The sequence below is a fragment of the Antechinus flavipes genome, chromosome 1 (assembly GCF_016432865.1).
Source record: "Antechinus flavipes isolate AdamAnt ecotype Samford, QLD, Australia chromosome 1, AdamAnt_v2, whole genome shotgun sequence".
NCBI classification, from domain to species: Eukaryota; Metazoa; Chordata; class Mammalia; order Dasyuromorphia; family Dasyuridae; genus Antechinus; species Antechinus flavipes.
The window spans coordinates 62571013-62583710 of NC_067398.1; the positions used below are offsets into that span (position 1 = coordinate 62571013).

At 35.4% G+C, this 12698-nt stretch overlaps 1 protein-coding gene across 1 annotated transcript in view; it reads right to left on the bottom strand.

The window, feature by feature from the left end:
* WNK2 (WNK lysine deficient protein kinase 2) overlaps positions 1-12698 on the bottom strand; it is a 229901-nt gene that overhangs the window by 214368 nt on the left and 2835 nt on the right.

Here is a 12698-nt window from a genome sequence, read left to right on the forward strand (position 1 = left end):
TCATCAGTGCCTCTACTGGCTTATATCTCAAAGAAATCATTAAAAAGGGAAAAGAACTCACATGTGCAAAAATGTTTGTAGCAGTCCTTTCTTGTAGTAGTAAGGAACTGGAAACTGAGTGGATGCCCAAGTTGGAGAATGGCTAAATAAGTTATAGTATATGAATGTTATGGAATATTATTGTTCTATAAGAAATGATCAGCAGGATGATTTCAGAAAGGTCTGGAGAGACTTACATGAACTCACACTAAGTGAAATGAGTAGAACCAAGAGAATCGTACACAGCAACAAGATTATACTAGGATCAATACTGAGTGTGGATCACAACATAGTATTTTCACTTTTTTGTTTCTGTTTGCTTGCTTTTTGTTTTCTTTCTTGTTTTTTTCCTTTTTGATCTCATTTTTCTTATAGAGCATTTTAACTGTGGAAATATATATAGGAGAATTGCACATGTTTAACATAAATTGAATTATTTGCCATCTAAGGGAGGAGGTGGGGGGAAGGGAAGGAGAAAAAAATTGGAACACAAGGTTTTGCAAGGGTGAATGTTGAAAACTATGCATATCTTTTGAAAATAAAAGTCTTTAATTTAAAAAAAAAAGTATGAGCCAGGAAATATAACATGAGGAAAGGAGGCAGATTAGACTCATAGTGAAATCAGGAGATAAGAAATGTTTAACTCAAGTTTTATACTGAAATCCATAACATGCCCCAAAAACCCCAAAACTTAAGACTATAGTGTTCATTAAACCAATGAAGTATAGAAATTTTTAGTACAAGAAAGGTGGATTTTTCATGTGTGTTTTCAAAGCGATCCAACTATTCTTTGTTTCCTTTTGTCCTAATTTGCACTTTTTACTTTATTTTCCCTTCCCCTGTCCAAGAAGGCTACAATTAAGCATATTCATATCTATAAACAAACACATATATGCTTATTACCACTGGAATGGTGGTATTTGTGCGTGTAGATTGCTGTCTTCATTAGGGGCCTTTAGCATCACTATACAACTTGATGCATTGATCAATGTTCAGTTCTAGATAATAGGTTTTAAAAATACATCACTTTGAGAGAAGATTCTGGGAAGATGGCAAAATAAAGCAGAAAACTTTCAACTTTCCAACTCTCCTCCATAGAAAAAGACAGACCATTGCCTCAGAGGAAATGTAGAGAAAGCAGAAATAAACAAAAGTCAGAGTAAAGCAGTTGTTTTAAGACAGTCTAAGAAGACCACAGGAAAAAGCTGGCCTACTAAGGCAAAAGTTTAGCCTGGTGTAGTGCACCTCTAAGTCCAGGTCTTTTTTTTTTTTTCTAAATCAAACAGCTCCTCATTTCCTACTCCACAGAAATACTCTTATCAATCACATTCTATCGATTGTCTGTGAAAGTTTGCCCTCAATTTTCTGCATTCCTTCTATTCTTGGCTGTATAAGTTTTATTTACACAAGAAAAATAATCAGAAATATCTACTTTACACTTCAACAATAGTTGAATTTTGTTGGTTTTTGTTTCTGTGTCTGTATTGCCTTCTTGTTCTAGAACTTTAGGGCAATTTACTTGATAATTTCTTAAAATATAATAACGAGATTCTTGTTTTTATCATAATTCTCAGATAGTTCAATTATTTTTTATATTATTATTCCTTGACCTGTTCTCCAGATCAGTTATTTTTCTGAGAGGTTTCACATTTTCTTCTATTTTTTCATTCTTCTGACTTTTAAAAAAAATTACTTCTTTGTCTCTTTATAACATCATTAGCTTCTTTGCCTGGTTCTAGTTTTCAAGGAATTATTTTTTTCCTTAAATTTTTGATTCTCTATTTCAAATGGTTGACTTCCTTTTCAAAATTTTCTTGAATTGTTCTACTTTACCCCTAGGACCATCTGACATTTCTCCTTAAAAAGGGAATGGCTTTTTTAGTTCCATCATTTTTCTCTGAATAAGAACCCAGATCTTCTTGATCCCCATAGCAACCCTCTATTCTTTCTTTCGGTTTGGTTCTTTCTCCTTTGCTTGCTTATTTTCATTTTGTTGTTGTTATTTTAATGTATTTAACAGCTGTTGTATGATCAGGTTCTCATCCCAAGGTGTGGCCCAAGTCCTAGGTCCTTCTTACTTTCTGAGATCTGTCCCAGAAGCTAGACTAGAGGCCCCAGTCACGATGTCCCGAAAATAATCTTATTCTCTTTGGTCTTTCTGGTAACTGCTAACTACAGCTGCTCTCTCTTCCCTGGAACTGAAACCATGAACTCTGCTCTCTTGCAAGTATCCACAGCCAGCAGTGTCCCCAACTCTTCACTACCTCACTCACCAAGTATATACTAGTTCTTTCTCCCCCAAAACAGCAATCCAACCACGATTCATCTGGTCAATAGCTGTGCTTGTTACCCTCGACACTGGAAGGTCTATTCAGCTGTCAGACCCTCACTCATTCTCACAGACAGACACAGCTTGGGAAATCAAAGTTTCTAAGGCTGAGGTTGTCTCTAACGCCAGCTACTTCCTCCCCTTACTCCCCTGCTTGTTTATTCCACAGAGTTAGCCTGAAGTATTTGCACTACACCAGGCTAAACTTTTGCCCCAGGAGGCCAGCTTTTTCCTGTGGTCTTCTTAGACTGTCTTAAAACAACTGCTTTACTCTGACTTTTGTTTATTTCTGCTTTCTCTACATTTCCTCTGAGGCAATGGTCTGTCTTTTTCTATGGAGGAGAGTTGGAAAGTTGAAAGTTTTCTGCTTTATTCTGCCATCTTCCCAGAATCTTCTCTCAAAGTCATGTATTTTTAAAACCTATTATCTAGAACTGAAAATTGATCAATGCATCAAGTTGTATAGTGATGCTAAAGACCCCTAATGAAGACAGCAATCTACACGCACAAATATATTGTAAAGCTGTATTACTTCTAAATTATTAGCCTATTTTATTCATTTATTTGGTGTTTTATGTAGAGATATGCATCACAACAAATTTAAAAATTACACTCTAATATATTCAAATTTGCAGTACTAAAGAAATTTTTGTGAAGGCATTGCAACCTTGAAACTATGAGGAAGCCCTAAGATTATTTTTATATATAAGTGCTTTAGCAGGATACATGTATTTCTACACATGTCGAGATCCATGTTCATGTTCTGCCTCTAACATATACTTGCTCTGTGACAAAGGTCAGTCTCAATCTTTTTCAATTTCAGTTTCTTTACTTGTAAAAAATGGTGATACTGCCTACTACACAATATTGTTGTGAATCTCAAATAACAACAATATTACTAAAACTAACATATACATTAGTATAAATGTTAATATGCACTAATACTAATTCTTTAAAAAGAACTTTCTTACCTGGGTCGGCTTCACTTTTCTCAATTATCACACAATTATACAGGTTCTTAGAAAAAGACTTTAGTGGCTATCTGGTCCAATTAGTATATGAAAGGAATCCCAGCTATTAAAATTTCAACAAATGGTAAACCAATCCATGACTATCTATAAAATAGGAAGTTGAATTTTATGACCTTTAAACTTTCACTATTAAGATAAATTCTGTTATCCTACTGTATTTATTAAGTGCCTACTAAGTACCTAGCACTACACCATGCTAGGTACTAATAATAGAAAGACAGTAACAAAATTCCTCAAGAATGAGTTATTCTATAAAAAGGCAGAAGTTATAAGAAAGGTATGCATATAAATATATGCATTACAAATAGAAGATGCCATCAGACTAGAGGTACTAGCAATTGGATGTTGGGATAAGGAAAGGGCTTATATAGCAGAGCCAAGAGATATCAGAGACAGCATTTTCTAACTATATAAACATAATCCTGAAATCCATATTCAGCTTAATCTCAGCCTCCCTTAAACAAAAGTAAAATATCCAACACAAAAGAAGATGTTGCCAGTTGTCAAGAAGGTTTTTCAATTTCATTATATATAAACATCATCTTGGAATGGAAAAATGAAAACAATCTAGCATTTTAAGGTTAAAAATGTTGATATAGAGCATTAAAGGAACTTGCCTAAGATCCCACAGTTGGATAGGGTGGTCAGGACTAGAACTCATGGTTTTTTGACTCCTGAACCACAAGCTACCCCTCAAGTTCTATGATTTCATCCAATTCCTTTGTTAGCACTCACACTTAACAGCATAAATAAGACAATAAAACACTACATAATCATAATGACAAATTGAGGTCAAAATATTTTCATGAAAATGAATACACTTGAGAACCATCTCTATTCCTAATGAAAAATTCATTCAGTGGCTTATTTCTCAATAATCTCAATAATTGGATCACCATTCATAGGTTAAAAAAAATATATAAGCAAATAGGATCCCGACATGTGATTTGGTGAGCCCTGTTAGGGATACCTGGCACCTTGGATTAGATGCCATGATCCATATAAGCTTGATGTTTAAAGTCCTCCTCAATGTGACTCCAATCTAAATTTTCAGTTCTAATTCTTGTATACCACTTTAAACAGTCTACTTTCCAATCAAACTTCTCTAAGATCTGCTCTTAAATCTTAAAGTTAAATATTCAACCTTTCTGAATTTGCATACACTATCCCCTACCTACAAGACCGGAATGTATTCCTCCTTCATCCCTCCTTCTCAAAACACTTATCTTTAAGCTTTAACTCATGGACCATCTTGTCCAAGAAGCTTTCATTCCAATTGTTAATAGTATCTCTCTCCATTCTTGTCTAGAATGTAATTTATCTGTGTATAAGCTATATTTCCTAGGTAGAATGCAATCTCTTAAAGGGCAAGAACCTTTTTTTCATTTTCTTCTTCTTTCTTCTTCCCAGTACCTGTCAAATAGTACCTGCTTAATAAATCACTAAATGAATGAATGATAAATGTTTATTGAATTAAATTTATCCTCAAACTTGTCATGGGGAGACTGAGAAGGAAAATTCACCAGTATAATAGATTTAATTAAACTTACTAGTTTCAACCTTCTTATATGAAGGGCGAGGGGAAGGATGTAGGGAAAACAAAATCAGCAGTACAGGAAGAAGAGACAGTACAAATAGAGGTACTTTTCATGGAAAGACCCCAAGGCATATTTAGAAAAAGAACTGGGAAAAGAATTTACTATAAAGTTCAAACAGTAAAGTGTGAGTGATAAGACTGGAAATGCCAATTGAAAGATGGCAGGACAGAAAGAAGAGAGAGGAGTTTTGTTTTAGACATATCAAAATTGAGATGGTGATAGAAAAATCTAAGTGAGATATGTGTCACGTAAAGAACTAGAAAATAAAAAGTCTGCACTGGAGAGATATATCTTGAAAGCATCTATATAGAGAGGCCAATTTAAGCTACCAAAAAAAAAAAAAAAAAACGAATAAAGTCAAGTCAATATGACACCTACTATGTATCAGCTATCAGGGAAAGTAACCAAGTGAAGAAAAAAGAGAATTCAAGCAAGAATCTTTGGGGTAATTACCTACATTTAAAGTAAGAGGAAAAGAGAGGCAAGAAACTGGAAACTGAATGGATGCCCATCAATTGGAGAAAGGCTGAATAAATTATGATATATGAATGTTATGGAATATTATTGTTCTGTAAGAAATGACCAACAGGATGAATACAGAGAAGTTTGGAGAGACTTAATGAACTAATGCTAAGTGAAATGAGCAGAACCAGGACATCATTATATACGGCAACAACATTATACAATGATCAATCCTGATGGACGTGGCTCTTTTTGAGAATAAGATTATTCAGATCATTTCCAATAATCTTGTGATGAAGAGAGCCATCTACATCCAGAAAGAGGACTGTGGGGACTGAGTGTGGTTCACAACATTGCATTTTCACTTTTTTTGTTGTCATTTGCTTGCATTTTATTTTGCTTCACTTTTTCTCTTCTGCAGCATAATTGTATAAATATGTATGTATATATTGAATTTAACATATTTTTAGCATGTTTAACATATATTAGACTACTTGACATCTATGGAAGGGTGTAGGGGAAGGCAGGGGGCGGTTTACGCAGGTTTTTACAAGGGCTAAAGTTGAAGAATTGTTCACACAGTTTTGAAAAGTTATAATTTTAAAAAAAGAAAGAAAAAAGAAAAAAGGAGGAAATTCAGCATAATGCAATAACATCACAAAATCATGCTGAAAATCACATTCTCCTCTGAGAAGTGAAAAGTTACCTCATTACCCATGGGAAAGAGAAAAGGAACCAAGAATTGATGACAATCCAGGCAATAGAAGAGACAAAAAATAATAAATACAAAATGAGGCAAGAGTACAAATGAGGAAGAACCCTGTGGGGCAGGAACAAATAGTGGGAGTTTGGATAGGGAGGAATTTTTCCCTGAACTTTTCCCCTCTGTGATCTCATCAGACCTATGCATTAGGATGATTACTTTGGCAACTGTGTGAAGGATAGGTTGGAGAAAGGAGGTCAGGGTATCATTTCAATTGTCCACATGATAGGGGCTTGAACTAGTGAGGTAATTGTGGGAAGAAGGAACAAGAGCACCCCAGAAGCTAAAATAAGTAGGTGAGACAAAGAAATTAGTCAAAGGACAGAGAAAGAGTCCAAAGGAAGCTGAGTTAGACTAACTATATTCATCCAAAGATGGTACTAAGCACCAATGAACATCAAACAAAATATTAACAGCATAAGCAGGCAGAAGTTTTTAAAGAAAAAAAAAAGAAGAAGAAGAAGAACAGGAAAGTGGGACAGCAATGAAAATTTGAGTTTGTTTTTATGGGCAAGTGGGATGTAACCAAGCAGTCCTAGAAAGCTCACCTACTTGTTTCGTGATAAATTACGCAAGACTTGTAAACTGGTGACAAATAAATGGTTACTTACAATTAAAAGAACATATGAGGATCAAAGAAAACATACAAAAGGGCTCTGCAAACCTTAAGCGTTACTATAAATGCAAGGTAAGCAAGAAGCTGAAATAAAGCATCAGTACTCTGAATAATTTAGAGCTTGATATTCATGTTCCAAAATAATGTCATCAAGAAAGATTTCTTTCCCTTATCAGTCTCAAAGGGTGAATATTTCCCTGTATTCCCATATCTGAAGTAAGGGAGAAGGGGAGAAAAGTCTGGAGGTCCCAGAAAGCATTCCTTTTATCATGTCAGATCAGAAATTACAGTAGTAATTACTAAGAAATAATGATTATTATTATTATTATAAAACCACTCATTCCTGTGAAAGTCTTCACCTTCAGAGGTAACCCTGGGATCTCCAAGACACAAGTTCTGCCAAGTCCTACCCAAGCTGGAAAGTTCTTGAGTACCAGCCTGGCAACAAAATGTGTGTTTGTCACCTGAGGAACCAATGCACTATGTCTGGAAAAGCTAAGGTTCAGAAGACTGATTAATATTTTGACCAAAGCAACCCCTGAAACTATCTCCAAAGGACTAGAGAATTTGTGATCTGTTTTGATGAAAGTAATTCTCATTGCAAAAATAATCAATTTTTTTAAAAAATCACAACTTCTTTTGTGAAGCAGAAAAGAATAAACTTTCATTTAGATGGCACTGGTTTATGGTGTTTTCTCAACAACTCTGTGACATAGGTAGGGGTCAACATAATTAGACTTATTTGGGTCATAACATTTAATTTGCCCAAGGTTACATAGCTAATATGCTTTCTCCATGATACTACCCGTGTATGAAGGCAATAGGTGGATTGAAAGGAAAGATGAAGGAAGAGATAAAGGGAACTGAGGTATACAAGAAAACTTGAAAAAGGGAGTTCTTTGTAACAGAAGAAGGTTCAGTTATAGCATCACAGATTTAGAACTGCAAGGGAGGCAAGCTGATTTCAGAAAAGTCTAGGAAGACTCACATGAACTGATACTGAGTGAAGTAAACAGAACCAGGAGAACATGGTACACAGTAATAGCAAGATTATGTGAGGATCAACTATGAAAGACTTAACTTTTCTCAGAACTGCAAAGGACCTCATAGGCTTTCAAGTCCAATCCCTTTATTTTATACATGAGGAAATTGAGGTTCAGAAAGGTTAAGTGATTTTCTAAGAGTCACACAGCTAGTAAATGTTTGAATTGGAATTTGAACTCAGATCTTTCTTACATCAGATCCTACTTTAACCACTACAACTCACTGCCAACTCAAGTATGTGACTGTAGATACAGGTGATCTCTGATTTTTTTTAAGCTTCCACTGCTGGCCCTATTTCAAGATTAGTTGTCATTTCTTTCTATAATAACATCTCACTTTAGACAGAGTTCACTTGCACTATATCTTTTTCACAAAGGAGAACTAGGAAGCAAGCCAAAAAGGTAAAAAAGAAAAGTGCTTAAGTAGTCTAAAGAGAGATCATACACAAAAATTCACTTCTTGTTCTCCAAATATAATCTCATAAGCCCTAAGTCATAAGCCTATAGCCTGTTTCTCCTCATATTTAGCACTATTTTAACAAGGATGGATGCACAGTTTCTTTTTATACAGAAGACTGGAGATAGGTGAATAGCCAAGAAGAAAGCAAATGAACTATTACTATTCTCCATAGGTCAATACTAAAATAAATTACAATAGAAGGCATTTTTAAAGAACACACTCAATGAAAGCCTGAAGACTTTTTTAAGGGTTGGTCAAGCAGTGTTCCTCACTTCTATGACTGCCAAAGGCAACCCAACACACTTACACATGCAACAGAAAAATAATTATGAGTATACTGGATTGTCAACAAATGGTTAAATTACATTCAATGTCTTGTACTTAAATAAGGATGGGTGTAATGGAAAGGGAATATATATCTTCCAAATGTTTAAGTAATCAGAGTTGCTGCTTTAAAAGGTTAAGCTACAGGTATCTGAAAAATTATACAGTTATACAGAGAGGACTGGCGAGACTTACATGAACTGATGCTAAGTGAAATGAGCAGAACCAGGAGATCATTATATACCTCAACAATGATACTGTGTGAGGATGTATTTTGATGGAAGTGGATCTCTTCGATAAAGAGAGCTAATTCAGTTTTAATTGATCAAAGATGGGCAGAAGCAGCTACACCCAAAGAAAGAACACTGGGAGATGAATATAAACTGCTTGCATTTTTGTTTTTCTTCCCAGATTATTTATATCTTCTGAATTCAATTCTCCCTGTGCAAAAAGAAAACTGTTAGGTTCTGCACACGTATATTGTATCCAGGATATACTGTAACCTATTCAACATGTAATGGATTGCTTGCCATCTTGGGGGGGGGGGTGGAGGGAGGGAGGGGAAAAATCGGAACAGAAGTGAATGCAAAGGATAATGTTGTAAAAAATTACCCTGGCATGAGTTCTATCAATAAAAAGTTATTTTAAAAAATATTATACAGTTATACAGAAAAGTTATTTCTAGGATAAAGGAATTATCATTATACCTGTGTTAATGTTAATTCAGCACAAAAATTGGTTCCTTTCTGATTCAGGGAAGTGAAGGAAATATATATTACATACACACATGTAATACATTTATACATTCTTCACTCATAGTTTAAAAATCTGTATACTCCTTAAAAGTGTCGACCATTTGTGGAAAAATAATGAGAAATTTAAGAATGGTTGGAAAAAATGTGAAGAGAATAATTATAGATTGTAATGTTCTGGAGGACCAAAGATTAAAAGCTCTGGGGGAATCTGGAATTCATTGGTCTATATTTAAATCAACAAAATCTTTAAACTTGAAAAACTACAAAACAGCAAAAGACTTTAATGAGCAGAAAGACTATCTGCAATCCAATTTTAAAAGAATAACAGTATTTTACTGCATCAATAGTAGCCATTTGACCTTCACCCTAATCGATTTTATTACCAATATTTATCACTAATCCTAAGTACATTTTAAAAATATGTTTTAATAGCATTTTATATTTCCAAATACATGTAATGATAGTTTTCAACATTCCTTTTTGTAAAATTGTGTTCTAAATTCGTCTTCCTCCCTCTCTAGCTTCCCTCCTCCCCAAGATAGCAAGCATATAGGTTAAATATGTGCAAAAATGTTATAAATTTCTTTTAAAAATTCCTAAGTTCCAACTATCACCTTCTATGCTTATGATTCCCAAAGCCATTGGGAATGGATTTGGGCCCTTACCTCTACCTCTCATTTCCAGCTTCCAGCAAGTAAACTCCACCAAATAATTTTCCCATCACCTCATGTTCATCATCCAAACTGAATTCATCATCTTTCCTTCAAAAAGAGCTCATTCTCTTAACTTCCTTAGTCCAAGTCAACCATACCACCATTTGCTTGGTTTCTTGAGGTTTTTTTTTAAATACATCTTTGACGAAGATGTCTCTCCAAAGCCAAACAGTAAGTCTTTTTGAGCCTTTTTTGCACAAGGTTGCTCTCATCTGTCTTGCTTCCTACTCCCACTGCCAATATTCTTTAACAACTTCATTAGATTCCAGAAAACTTTCAGATGAATTCCCTGCCTCAACTTTTCTCCCATTCACTGTGATGTAGCCAGATTCATACCTCTAAACTATTGCTTCCATCGTGTTGTTCCTCTCCTCAAACACTTTCCCACTGCCAAAAAGAATAAAGTCAAAATGTCTTAAGTTAACATTCTAAGCTCACTAGGATCTGGCTCTTCCAGTCTTATTCCTATTATCCTCCTAAGCAAACCTTTCCTCTGTTCCACTCAAAAAGGTCTTATCTACTCATGGATCTCTCATCCCCCAAATCCAAACCTATTTCCAAGGCCTCTCAATTTCACTTTGTCAGTACCTCTCCAAGATGCTGCCTTTTCTTTCTTGTGATACTGCTACTATTCCGCAAGCCTTCATCACCTCACACCCAGACTATTACAATAGCCTGTGGTTTGCCTCAAGTCTTTCCTCTATTCATCAAAGTGATAGCCCTAAAGGGTAAGTCTGATCATGTCAACCCCTTACTCAATAAACTCCAATGACTCCCTATCATCTCCAGGACCAAACACAAAATCCTCTCTCACCCTCCTTACCTTCCTTTAGGGCTCCACTCCAATTCCAACTCCTCCAAAAAAAACTTTCCCTGACCAACCCAACAGAACTGAACTATCCCTTCTTTGGATTCCAATAAAACTTCCTGTGTGTATTTCTCATCTGACATTAATCCTAACCACCTTATTTGTTAGGGTGGTTTTTGTTGGCATATTTATGTTTTTTTTTACACGTCATTTTCCCCAGTTTTAAATCTTGAAGTTACTAGAGGGCAACCACTATACCTCAGACTTTACTCTACACAGCATCTGGCAGGCACAGAAATATTTTATAATCTGTACCACCACCCTATTGTTTTTCACCTATTCAAGAATCCTAGGTGATGGCTCTTAAGTTCACAATGTTAAAAAAAAAAATGTAATTTCTAAAAAAGAATGGAAGAGTATGCTTCTTTCATTAGAAATGACTTTGAAATATCTTTTAGTTAAACTTTCTGCTTTAAAGGGAAGTAGCACTGTCTATATAATATAAAAGGAGATGGATTTGGAATCAGAAGACCTAGCCTTTGAACTCTGCCAATTGTTATCTTCATGACTTTAGCCACATCACTTAACTACTCCTATTCTAACCAGGAAGCCTTAAGGTCCTTACTACCTATATGACTTTAAGCCTCTGGCTTTTAGTCTGCTTATCTATAAAATGAGGGCACTGGACTAATTGCCTAGCATCTTCCTTCAGACATCTAGAAATATGGCTGGCTATTTTTTGTGAAGTCTCTTTAAATAAAACACCTAGCCACTTTTTTTTTTTTAGTTGCATGCTTTTTACCTTTTGAACTTTATCCCCCATGAACCCAGATCTGTTTTACAACCTGCAAACTCAACTTCAATTGACTGAGTACCTGTTCTTTGTAAACACAATGCCTATAACACAATGTCTGGCAGTCATGGGAAAGTTGGGGGGAAGGGGGTTTATTTTTTAAAAAAAAAGGCAGCAAGAGTTCAGAAATCATCAATATTAAAATAATACAAATTCTTCTGGAAAGACCCTCTGGCTTTTCCTTCCTTAAGTTTTTCTTTTCTGACTTGCCTTCTCATCCAGCGAAAGTTACTGCTTACCAAAGAACTGGTGAGTTGCTGCCTTGGGTCTTGGGCTCCTCAACAATGCGGCCTTCCTGACTTGTCTTTTTTTTCCTGTCCAGTTTCCAACTGGCTAGCTCTGCAGCTGCCAAATTCAGCAGTGTATACAAGCTAAGGTAGAACAGATAGGGCTAATTCTCACCCACCCCCCAATTCCAGCAGAGTTTCACTAATTTGTATTGAAAAAGGGGAAAAAAACCTGAAAAAAGTACATGAGATGTAAAGAAACTAAAAAACTGTATTCAGTTTCTAGAGAAAGACCCAAGTCCTAGAATCTCAATCTAATTGAATTAGACAGACTTCCCCAATTACATCTAGGTTCCCTCCAGGAACATACCTAGATGACATGGGGATTGATGTGGTATAGTTGAATCATACTTCTGGTACCCAAGTAGTAGTCTGCAAAGCTATCAAAAATTAGCCTAGATGGCACTAAGGACTATCTTACTTGAGCATTGCATCAGATATGGAATTCACTCTTGAAGCTTAACATTTTGCCTCTGTGTCACTGAGGTCTAGATCCCAGTTCAAATAATACTTTATAGAAACCCCAGAGGTAATTAGACTAGGAAAACCCAGAATGACTGACTGCTGCAGTTCTTTCTCATTAGGTACTGATAAAATGGAGATTTAGACAATTAGAC